Genomic DNA, 9,148 nt, shown 5'->3' with positions numbered 1-9,148 from the left:
AGGTCCACTTACACGCAGGTTTTCTTTCACCTCTGCCACCCCAGAGACAGCAAGACAAAACCCACCCCCTTAGCTTATTCAATGTGAAGATGGCAAAGATGGAGAGCTCTATGATGACCCACTTCTACTAAATAAATAGCAGATATGTTTTCTCTTCCTTATGATTCTCTTAACAATATTTTCCCCTAGGTTATGCCACTGTAAGGATACTGTATACAATACATATAATCACAAAATTTGTGTTAATAGCCTGTTTATGTTATTAGTAAGGCTTCTAGTAAAACACAGCCTATTACTAGTTAATTTTGGGGGGAGTTAAAATTTATATGTAAATTTTCAACTATGCAGGGTGTTGGTTCTCTAATACTTGTGTTGTACAAGGGTCAACTATAGTTGTTCATAATAGTCTCTATTGATCCTTTGTATTTCTGTGATATCAATTATAATGTCTTCTTTTTTCATTTCTGATTTTAGTGATTTGAATATTTAACCTCTCTTATTTTTTTCAGTCTAGCTAAATGGTTTCTCAATTTTGTCTCTTTCCAAAAAACCAACTTTTTGTTTTGTTGATCTTTTGTATGTTTTTATTCTAAAGTTTATTTATATATTCTCTGTTCTTTATTATTTACTTTTATTCTTTCTACTATTTTGGGCTTTGGCTTATTATTTTTTTTGTTCTAGTTCCTTGAGATGCATTGTTAGATCTACTTTTTGGATGTGGGTGTTTATTGCTATAATATTACCTCTTAATACTGCTTTTGTTTGTATTCTATTATGTTTTGATACGTTTTGTTTCTATCTTTGTTTCAATAAATATTTTAATTTTCTTCTTAATGTGTTCATGAACTCATTGGTTGTTCAGAAGCATGTTGAATAATTTTCCTGTATTTGTGCATTGTTAAAAATGACACTTGCAATTGATTTTGTTTTATTCTATTGTGGTAAGAAAAGATAGTTGATATAATTTTAATTCTTTTAAATTTGTTGAGACAAGTTTTGTGGCCTATTGTGGTCTATCCTGAAAACTTTCTACATGCTGATGAAAGGATGTGTATTCTGCAGCTATTGGATGAAGTGTTCTGTAAATGTCTGCTACACTCATTTGGTCTAATGTGCAGATTAGATCCAAAGTTTCTTTGTTGATTTTCTGTCTAGATGATCTCTACAATGCTGAGAGTGGGATGTTGCCCCTAACTATTACTGTATTGGAGTCTCTTGCTCCTTTTAAATCTAACAGTATTTATGCATCTGGGTGCTCTGGCGTTGGATGCATACAGATTTACAATTGCTATATTCTCTTCCTGAACTGATCTATTTATTATTGTATCATTACCTTCTTTGTCTCTTTTTATTGTTTTTCAGTTAAAGTCTATTTTATGTAATATAAGTATAACAACTTCTGCTCACTCTGATTTCCATTTGTGTGGAATATCTTTTCACATCCCTTTAAGTCTATATGTGTCTTTACAGGTGAAGTGAATTTTTTATAGGCAGCACAGAGTTGGACAATGTTTTAAATCCGTTAAGCCATTAATGTCAGCAGTAACTGTGGGAACCTTAGTGGCATGGGCTGTAGACATTTGCGGCAGCAATGTCAGTGATGTGGGTTGTTGATTTTCTTGGTGTCCTCTTATTCTTGTTCTCCACACAATGAGCAGCCTTTTGCATACAGCTGCACCAACGCTGAGTTCCAGGTGTAGGCACTCAGAGCAGCTGTGGGGTTGAAGTTTTAGCCTCAAGGTCTTGTGATCCTATGGCAGCACCTGGGAATTAGGGTTCAGGTTTGCTTTCTGCGGCTAGGTTGGATTTATGTTGCCCAGAGTCAAGATCTATGACTCTGAGGTATGCCCTATCAGCTAAGGCATGAGGGATTGCATTGTAGCTGTGATCCTAACCCTGGGTTCAGGGTACAGCATTGGCTCAACTCTGGGAAAGAAGAGGTGCTCTGAAGGCTTGGGCCTGGGAAGCAGGATATGTCTGTAATTCAGCAACCTGAGTAACAGGGCTCAGTGGTACTGGAGTCCCGGGGAATGGGACTCCATGTAGGAGTGATTCCAGACTTTGAAACAGCAGGACTTGGCAGTATCTTAGACTCTGTGAGGCCATGCGCAGCAGCAGCAGCAGCAAAGACCTCAGAATTGCAGAGCATAGCTGTTGTTTGAGCCCTGGGGGTCAGATAGCAGCATGACAGTGACTCCACTATCCAGGGAAAGAGGTGTATCAGCAACTCCAAATTCAGGTCACTGGTCCATGTCCAGGGAAATAAGGTATTAGAGTTGTTTGGCCTGTAGGGCAGAATGTCTCAGAGCAGCCACTCTGCTGTGTCCCCGTGATATATGGTACAAGGTCAGTTCAGCCCTGGGATGTACAGCTGCCCAGCTCAGCCAAGGAAGTGATTCCTAAGGGTTGCTGTGCCACTTCAGCTCAGTGGCCCAGGCATGGTTTCCCTGGGTTGCAGGGTGCTGATTCAGCTTAGGTATCAGGGTATGTGACCCTTCTGTGCAGCCAAGATGCCGTTTACTGGGAGTTAGCAAACTCCTTCAACTCAGCCCCAAGGATATGTGGCTGCCCTGGGCAGCAGCAAAGGTACCACGTTCTCAGGAAGTAAAGTTCTGCTTCAGCTGGGGCGCAGAGGGGTATGACAGCTCTGGACAGCTAAGGCACTATTTCCTGGGGGTGCCCTGCATTGCTTCAGCTCTGGCAGAAGAGGACAGAATGCAGCAGTGACAAAGAGGGGTTTATGAAGTAGATGTGTCAAAGCACTATTTCTTTGAGAGGCACTGTACAGCTTCAATTTGGGTACCATGGGGAAGGGCACAGCAGTGACCAAGAGGGATTTTTGGAGTGACTCTGCCACGGCACTGTTTTCTTGGGAGGCAGTGTGTAGCAACTCCACCAAAGCACCGTTTCTGTAGGAGGGAGTGTGCAGCTTCAGCTCAGGGTCCCAGGGGCAGGGCGCAGCGATTGACTGGGAGAGCTGGATGGCCCAGCTCCCCTTCAGCCCTGTTTCTCTAGAAGAGAGTAAGCTGCTTTAGTGCTGACATCCAGGTGCACAACGTAGTAGCAGCGATGGTGAAGAGTGGAATGTGTCTCTGCAAAGGCACGGTTTCCCCAGGAGGGAATGCCAGTTTCAGCTCTGGCCAAGGGAGTGGGCAGCACGGCGGGTAAGTGGAGTGACTCCCTCACCGCTTGGCCCTATGGGGAAGGCTGTAACAGCTGCACACAGCTCAGGGGATGTTGTCCCACCTGGTGGGGGTTGTTTGGTGACAGCTTAGCTTCAAGGATGAACGGGAAAATATAATACACGAAATTATTTTAATATGAAAAAATACCAATAATGCTTTTTATACACTAACTTTAAGTCTGAATTTGGGGAGAGGGTAAATTATATGCATTGTCTTTTGTCCAAATGTCTTCAAGGACTTCTTTATGTTTTATGATAGATACACAGGGTCATTTAAAAATTAGTGCACTAAATTCGTATTTGCCATGTTTGCCGAAAGCTTTTTAGGCCTAATGTCTTTAATAGGTTTCCATTTTTATATAGTCAATTCTATTAATTGTTTTCCTTGTTATTTATTCAATTTTGGTTAAGCTTAAAAAATATTTACACATCTGAAGTTCATATTAATATTGCCTACATTTTTCTCTGTTTTTGTTATTTGACTATTTAACCTTTGATCTTAAAATATATTTTGTTGTTTGGCTTGAGATAAACAACTAAGTCTTTTTTTTCCTTCTCCTTAAAAAAACATCATTAATACATAGTTTTACTAACAGGGAGGTGTTTTAAAGTGATGGCATAGCTCATTATGACAGTCCTGGATGAGGTTCCATCTTGGAGAAACTTGGATTTAATAAAAGGTCAGCAAAGGACATTGGGTTACATTTGAGGTTAGAAGAGTGATAAATAATATCCTGCCACCATTTAATGACTGTACAATGTGTCAAGCAGTTGGCTAATTGGTATTCACTTGTTATTTTCACAAAAAATCTCATTAGTTGTATTTTATTATCTTCCTTTAAAAGATGTCCAGAGATGTTAGCAGATTAGTAGCTTGGTAGATTTGTTCAAGCTGCAGAATATTAAAACTAGTATACATAAAGCCAGTACTGTTAACATACAATTTATTCTATTTTACTTTAAGTGCTATGGGATTAAATTTATTTTAAAAATTCACAAAATACAGAACTATACAAAAATATATAAATATATCTTTATTTTCCTCCATTTTGTATGCAGATAGAACATTTTTCATTCAACAAATATTTATAGAATGACTATCATGTTCCAAGAACTTTTTTGGATTGCCTCTGATTTCATTGAGCTTATGTTCTTAGATTGTTCTTAACTTATGGGGTTTCTTATTTTTAAGTTAGAAAAACTTGTTTTGAAATGTTGCATATCTCCGCTTATATTCTTGTATCTATATGTGTGTGTGTGTGTGTGTGTGTGTGTGTGTGTGTATATATATATATATATATATATATATATATATATATATATACATATTTACCTTCCAAAACTATTTTTTGACATTCTTATCAACATTGCGGATGAGTTCTAATTTTCCTTCATTTTTACAAAAATGGATTTTTATCAGTCTCTTACATTTTGCCAGTGTAACCTGTGAAAAATGACGTCAATACATTAATTTACGTTTTCCTGACTACTTCATATGCTATCTCATTTTTTTTCCACCCATAAAAAATTAATGGAATGAACTTCAGTTAAGATTATGGAATGCAGGAACCAACCACCCAAGTCGTTTAGTTCTTGGCCAAACCACTCAACATCATCCCCTTGGATTTGTTCTTTTCTGCCCATGGATGAAATGAGGGGCCTACACCATGGATTTTCTTGTTTATTTCAGTCTTTAGAACATTTTCATCTCAGCAGTTTCAGAAAGTCTTTGTAATGTAAGGTCAACACTAGTGCTCACTGTTCAATTTAAAACTCTTTCCCTTTCCCAGCTACACATTTCCCATGTGAAGAGGGCACAGCTTGTGTACTCACTTTTTCATCCACTATCTTCCCCACTTTCAACCTACTTTTCTAACCCTTTGAGGGTTGGGCTTGGTGAAAAAACTTATTAGGAAAAAACAAAAATGATTCTTTTGTACTGGTAGAGTTAAACTCCGGCCACAGTACCTTCTTGACAAATATAAAATAGTTATATTTTTCTACTTTTTCTCTGTGAAAGGCTTTCTTCACATCCTTGACATTTCTCTGTAAGGAAATCCCACCCCATTCCCACCCCAGTGATGCTTCTTCTGCAGGCTGAGCTGTGGGGTTGGTGGTGGTCCCTATCTTTGTTAGAATCTTTGTGCCTCTAAAGTGGTTTTTGAGGAGTAGAAACTCCCGTTTGATGTAATACTCCGTTAAAGCATGTATTAAATCACACTCAATAACATTTTACTAAAGCAGAAAGCATATATACTGAAAATACACAAATATGCAACTTGAGGATTTTCTACCAAAGTGAATATATCCATATAGTCACCACTCAGATCAAGATATGAAATCTTTGCAGCTGAGCAAGAAGCAAGAAGACTTCTTGTTATGAGTCCCCAAGGTAACCGCTGCCTTGACTTATAGCTGTGCTTGTTTATCTCTAACAGGACTTCTGATCATCCTGTGGCTTTATCTCACTTAACCTAGGGTCAATTGCTCTCTTTTGGTTAAGGTTTGTGGTATACACTTTATTTTCCTATCTCTTAACTTTTGACATTCTGTGTCCTTGTATTCAATGCTTATATTTCTAAAGCAGCATATAGTCATATTTTTAATATAGTCTTAAAATTTTGTCCTTTAAAAATTTGTTTAGAGTATTTTCATTTAATACAATTGCCCATATATTGAGTTTAAATCTACTACCTCACCATTTGTTTAAAATTACCTCAGCTCTTTGTCTTTCCTCTTTCCTATCTATTGGTTACTCAAATATATTTGTTATTCCATTCCATTGTCTTCATCTACTACTATATTGTTAGTTTTCTTTTCTTTCCTTCTTTTTTTTTTAACTGTTTACCTTTGAGAGATTACAACAGGCATAAACTTGACTTTATCCACAGTTCTATAAATTACTACTCTTATACATCCTAAGTAATGCAAACATCTTAAAACATGTACATTTCATTCAAGCCCTCCTGCTTTTTGTGTCTTGGTTTTCATATTTTTGTTTGTATTTTAAATCTCTCAGTATATTATTATTTCATAGAATCAATATTTACTTTTAGTTATCAACTTAGTTATTATGTTTGTTATATGGTTACGGCATTCCCCCTGAGTTTCCATGCGCTACCAAGCATCACATTTCTTTTGACTCCATAATGTGTTTCCATCCTTTCTTCTTCTTCTAGTTTGATTGGCTGGCAAGAAAATGTATTTCTCTTTTACTGTCTGAAACTGTGTTTATTTGCCTCTCGTTCAGCCTCTAGCCAGTGATTTTTGTTTTCTAGCTTCTATCATTTCTTTTAAGAAGTCAACTTACAGTTGGAAATTGCTTCTCTTAAGGTAAAATTTTATTTGTTCTATTTTTTCTTTGGATTTCTACAGTTTTACTTTAATGTACTTAGTATACTTTTCTTTGCATGCTTCTTGGAGTACACAATGCTTCCTAAATCTGTGTCTTCATATCTTTTAACGATAATGCAAATTCTTAGCTGTAATATTTTTCAACGTTACTCCTGAGCTGTTCTCTCTCATTTGTCCTTCTGAGACTCAAATTATATGTTTGATCTTTTTATATTGTATCATATGACTTTAATGCTTCAGTCTGGCTATTGTCTTTTTTGATTTTTGTATTTAGGCTCTGATGTGCATGTGCACGTCCTGCATTCTGCAAGATTGTTGCCTTGGTACATACATGCCATGGTGGTTTGCACCTACATTAGGCATTTCTCCCTTCTCCTGGTGTTATCCTTCCCCATCCTCCCAGCTCCCACTTGCTGTCCTTCCTCTCCCCTCCCCTCCAACCCCCACCTAGCCGTGTGAGTGTTGTTCCCATGCCTGTGCTCAAGTGTTCTCATTGTTCGTCACCCACCTATGAATAAAAATGTGCAGTGTTTGGTTTTCTGTTCTTGTGTCAGTCTACTGAGAACGATGGTTTCTAGGTTCATTCATGTCTCTACAAAGGACACAAAATCATTTTTTTATGGCTGCATAGTATTCCATAATGTATATGTGCCACATTTTTTTTTGTTCAGTCTATCATCGATGAGCATTTGGGTAGGTTCCAGGTCTTTGCTATCATAAACAGCACTGCAGTGAACATACGTGTGCGTGTGTCTTTATGATAGAATAATTTATAATCCTTTGGGTATATAACCAGTGATAGGATTGCTGGATCAAATGGAATTTCTATTTCTAGATCCTTGAGGAATTCCCACACTGTCTTCCATAACGGTTGAACTAATTTACGCTAATTCCGCCAACTGTATAAATTATCTAATTCCACCAACAGTGTAAAACTATTCCATTTTCTCCACATCCTCTCCAGAATCTGTTGTCTCCAGATTTTTTAATGATTGCCATTCTAACCGGCGTGAGATGGTACCTCAATGTGGTTTTGATTTGCATTTCTCTAATGACCAATGATGATGATGATTTTTTCATATGTTTGTTGGCCACATATTTGTCTTCTTTTGAAAAGTGTCTGTTCATATCCTTTGCCCACTTTTGAGTGGGTTTGTTTGTTTGTTTCTTGTAAATCTGTTTTAGTTCTTTGTAGATTCTGGACACTAGCCCTTGGTCAGATGGGTAGATTGCAAAAATTTTTTCTCATTCTGTTGGTTGATGGTTTGCTCTAATGATTGTTTCTTTGGCTGTGCAGAAGCTCTTAAGTTTAATTAGGTCCCATTTGTCTATTTTGGCTTTTGTTGCCAATGCTTTTGGTGTTTTAGTCATGAAGTCCTTGCCTGTGCCTGTGTCCTGAATGGTGTGTTGCCTAGGTTTTTTCCTTGGGTATTCATGGTGTTAGTTCTTAGGTTTAAATCTTTAATCCAACTGGAGTTAATTTTTCCATAAAGTGTAAGGTGTAAGGGGCCCAGTTTCAGCTTCCTGCATATGGCTAGCCAGTTTTCCCAAACCCATTTATTAGAGGGAATCCTTTCCCCATTGCTTGTTTTTGTCCAGTTTGTCAACCATCTGGTTGTAGATGTGTGGTGTTGCTTCCAAGGCCTCTGTTCTGTTCCATTGGTCTATATCTCTATTTTGGTACCAGTATCATGCTGTTTTGATTACTGTGGCCTTGTAGTATAGTTTGAAGTCAGGCAACGTGATGCTTCCAGCTTTGTTCTTTTCGCTTAGGATTGTTTTGGCTATGCAGGCTCTCTTTTGGTTCACAGAACTGGAAAAAAACACTTTAAACTTCATATGGAACCAAAAGACTGTCTGGCTATTTTCAGTGGTTCTTCCAGAGCATTAATAGCTCTATATAGATGGCAGTGAATCTTGTTAATTGTATTAAATTTCATGCAAGCATTTTTTCACTTCTAATGTAATTTTAATTCTCTCATAATTTTCATTTCTTTTTAGAAAATCCCTATATTGCCATATCTTCTCTTGAACATATTAATAATTCTGAAAGTTCACATCTAATAACTGAGGTATCAGAATCACCTGAAGACATTTTCCTTTATCTGATATTGTCTCAGGCTGCCTTTCAAGATGCTTATTCACTGCTTTTTGAGTGACTGTCAGGCATTAAAAATTAAGAACTGTAGGGGATATAATTTATGCTATATTTCATTTAAAAAGATTTTATTTATTCTAAGTAGTTAAAACAGAATCAGATCAGATCTCAATAATATAAGTAAGATAAAGTTTATTTCGAATTAGTTTTCAGTCTCTATAAAATTTTCTATTTCTAAATTGCTTTTACTCTTAGCGAGTCATCTTTAAGTTATCTCAACCGAAAACCTGAGATTTCACAAGAGTCTCTCCATTTTGATAGCTCTGTATTCCAATTTCGTTTCTGCTGCAGATAAATTTGCTTGCCTTTCCAGCCTCTTAGCAGCTTTGTTTGGCTCAATATCTCTGCCTCTTAGGCTGAGTGGCCTAAGAATCAGTGATGCTTTGAGGATAATAGGGGATCAGAATGTTGAGTTTCCTTCACTGCACTGCTCTTCACTCCTGAATTGTGAA

The sequence above is a fragment of the Saimiri boliviensis genome, chromosome 5, assembly GCF_048565385.1.
Source record: "Saimiri boliviensis isolate mSaiBol1 chromosome 5, mSaiBol1.pri, whole genome shotgun sequence".
NCBI classification, from domain to species: Eukaryota; Metazoa; Chordata; class Mammalia; order Primates; family Cebidae; genus Saimiri; species Saimiri boliviensis.
The sequence above is the reverse complement of the archived record's forward strand: the minus strand, read 5'-3'. Positions refer to the sequence as shown.